This window comes from Loxodonta africana, chromosome 20, assembly GCF_030014295.1.
Source record: "Loxodonta africana isolate mLoxAfr1 chromosome 20, mLoxAfr1.hap2, whole genome shotgun sequence".
Lineage (NCBI taxonomy): Eukaryota > Metazoa > Chordata > Mammalia > Proboscidea > Elephantidae > Loxodonta > Loxodonta africana.
The window spans coordinates 80,803,653-80,807,596 of record NC_087361.1 but is presented as its reverse complement, the minus strand read 5'-3'; positions in this window follow the sequence as shown (position 1 = coordinate 80,807,596).

The following is a 3,944-nucleotide window of genomic DNA, read 5'->3' as shown; positions in this document are numbered from 1 at the left end:
CTTCAATGGCTTGCTTGATTTTTACAATTCTAAAGCACTATGAACTCCTCATTAAGTACAGAATACTTCTCTTGAGAAAGTTAATCATTTACAACATCTGTTAAATCCCTTTGTAATGTGAAGTGGGAGCTATTTTTATTTCGTTTAAAATATTTTCAAATAATGCTAAAATAACACAACTATATTGATTGGCATTATTTTTCATGCCAGAGTCCAATAAGAACATGATAACTGGTAAGGACATAGTAGCAGCATAAATAATTAACTCAGACTATACCAAAAACAGTAAATTCTCAGCTTTATTTCACAACTGAAAGCCCACAGGGTAAAGTTCACTTGTGGCCATTGATTTCTTTACTACCATTGATCAAGTGAAGAGATGAACTTAGGAACTTGAGATAACAGATCTCTGATGTTAAAATATGGTGTGGTCTAGGCTGCACTGCTTAAAGAGGAATATGATCTTAACCATCTCAAGCAATGATAGAGTAATATTATTATAGTATGTAATATTTAGAATCTGTACTCTGTGGCAGGCAATGAGATAAACGCTGTGCTATACTACTATTCATTTATAAAAAAATGTTCTGAATGTCCACCGTGCGCCAGGCCATGTTCTAGTCTTGGCATACAGCAGTGAAGGAATAGATTAAAATTCCTTCCCTTTTGGAGTTTACATTCTAATCAATTTTAATTTAAACTACAAAATAATACTGTGAGGTGGGAGCTATTTTTATCCCAATTTTGGAACTCTTTATTGAAATATAGCATATTAACAGAAACAAGCAATACCATAAATGCACAGATCAATGGGTTCTCACAAACTGAACACTTCTGGGAAACCAGTACCCAAAACAAGAAACAAAACATACCAGCACCCTTCCAATCGCTACCTACCCCACGCCTAATGTTATACAGTATCTTGACTTCTAATATCCTAGATCAGTTTTGCCTTGTTTTATATTACATAAGGAAACCCTGGTGACGTAGTGGTTAAGAGCTATGGCTGCTAACCAAAAGGTCCGCAGTTCAAATCCACCAGATGCTCCTTGGAAACTCTATGGGGCAGTTCTACTCTGTGCTATAGGGTCACTATGAGTTGGAATCAATTTGACAGCAGTGGGTTTTGGTTTATATTACATAAATGAAACTATATGGTATATGTCCAGCTTCTTTTCTTTTAACAATTTTTTTGTGAGATTTGTCCATATTTTGAGGTGTAGCAGATAATTCTCTATTATCCTATTGTGTGAATATGCCACAGAGCATCTACCTATTCTACTTTTCATGGACATTTACGTGAATTGCAGCTTAGGGACATAATATGACCGACCTCTGCTTATTTTTCAATAATTTTCTAACTTGAAAAATTTCAAACATACCCTCCACCTAGATCCTACCACTAACTTTTAAATCACATATTTACCAATCTATCCAGCCATCTTTTTCTTTCTTTTTTTTTGACACATTTCAAGGTAAATTTCAAATATCTATACATGCCCCCCTAAATACTTAAGCAAACTTATCTGTATGCATTGCCTGTCTATCTGCATTACACATGCACACAGGCTGTGTCTTAAACTTCCAGACAGCCATAAAAAAATAAGACATTAACTATTAACTATAAGGCATTAACTATTCCTTGGGTACTATGTTCATCTGTGATTGAGCTGGACACATGAGACACTTATACAGTGTTGCCAAAGTGAAAGTCAATATTATTTATAGAAAGCAAATGGTAAACAACATATTTTCAAACGGGAAATGCTTATCCTTCCCCAAATTACCCGTGTCCATTCTTATGTTGCTGGGCAGGCACACCGTGATTCAGGTCAGATGCTGTGTTCACATCATCACTACTTCTGGTTACCGCTACACTGCTTTGGAGGCCTGCATGGCTCCAGAGGCTTCTGCTTTGCCACTTGCTGGCCTATGCTGCTGGCTCCTGCTATGCTCCCAGGCCTGCGGTGCTCTCTTACTGCCACGCTACCCAGCCTAATGCTGCCCAGGGTGGGGAGGCACGCAGGTCCTACGTGGGGCACGCTCAGGCTTCCCTTGTTCTACACAAGCGTTACAGCTCTTTTAGCTCCACTGGCAAGCCTCCTGCCCAGAGGCATCCAGCTCCGTCCTGCTGTAGGAAGTCTCCTCCACAGGATCTTCTGAGCACACTCAAATTTCTGCCCTGCATGGCAAGTGTTACAACTCTTTTAGCTCCTCTGACAAGCCTCCTGCCAAAGGCACTTAGCTCTCCGTGGGCTGACAAGCCCTCTGCCGCTGTCTCTCCCCATATTCAGTGTTACTGTGCTATCTTCTGGGTCTAGGAGGCTCTCAGTGCAGGAACTCAAGATCTTTGGTCCAAAAGATGTGCTCTGCTTCAGACGCTTATTGATGGTAGTGATGTCTCCCCAACCTCTGTAGGATTGGCCCTTATATAAGCCTACTCCTCGTCAATTTCATGGCATGGGTCTCTGGCTAGGACCATGAACTGGCCAAGCCACTTGGTGGACTGCAAGTCATTCAGTTTGCATAGTGAATTGACCAATCTCTTGCAAGACTGTGGCCCAACCAATCATTTTTGGGAGAGTTAGAAGACCATGGTTAGAAAAGCCATATAAAAGCAATTCATTGCACCACAATATCATTAACTAGAGTTCAATATTTGCTCACATTCTTTCAATGTGAACTTGACAAAGCAATGCACAAATCTTAAGTAGACATTCTGAGTTTTGAACAATGCATATACCTGTATACCTTAAACTTTTATATTGCCATCATCCAAGAAAGTCCCTACATGCTCCTTTCTACTCAGTCCCTACCTACTCTCCACTTGCCTCAGAGGCAAGTGTTTTTCTAATTTTCCCACCATATATATTATATGCCTGTTCTAGAACTGCATATAAATAGAATCATTCAATAAGTACTCTTTCTTATAAGGTTTCTTCTCTACTCAGTAAAATGTTTTTGGATTCATCTATGTTGTCGTGTGTACCAGTAACTCATTACTTTTTATTACTCGCTTTTACAAAAAAATACACTGAAGTTTAGAGAGTGTTGAAATTGAAGAGGTTTGTCAAAGATCACCCAGCTAGCAAGCGTTAGAGCCAGAATTCAAAGAAAATTATTTTTAAACAGGTAAATATTTTAAAATAATTATCTAAGTTTTTAATGAGTTAAAATTTACTAGTATCTACTTGTTATGGATTTAATTGTGTCTCCCAGAAATATGTGTTGTAAATCCTAAACTCTATGCCTGTGGTTATACTTACCTTTGGGAATAGGTTGTTATGATAATGAGGTAGGATTAGTGTAGTGTGTATCCTGAGTCAATCTGTTTTGAGATATAAAGAGATCAAGCCAGCAGAAATGGGGTTAGATAGATACCAAGATACATGGAGATCTCCAAGGAACCAGGAAGCAGAAGCTAAAGAGACAAGGACCTTCCTCCAGAGCTGACGTAGACAGAAAGCCTCTCCCTATAGCTGGCACCCTAAATTTAAACTTTAGCCAACTGTGAGAAAATAAATTTCTGTTTGTTAAAGCTACCTACTTGTGGTATTTCTGTTATTGCAGACTAGATAACTATCTTAGTCCTCTAGTGCTGCCCTAACAGAAATACCACAAGTGGATGGCTTTAACAAAGAGAAATTAATTTTCTCACAGCCTTACAAGTCCAAATTCAGGACATTAGCTCCAGGGGAATGGTTTCTCTCTCTGTTGGCTCTGGAGGAAGGTCCTTGTCCTCAATCTTCCCCGGTCGAGGAGCTTCTCAGGTGCAGGGACCCCGTGTCTAAAGGATGTACTCTGCTCCTGGTGCTGCTTTCTTGGTGGTATGAGGTCCCCCCACTCTCTGCTTGTTTCTCTTTCCTTTTACCTCTAAAGAGGTAAAAGGTGGTGCAGGCCACTACCCAGGGAAACTCTCTTTCCATTTTGTTAGGGAGGTGACC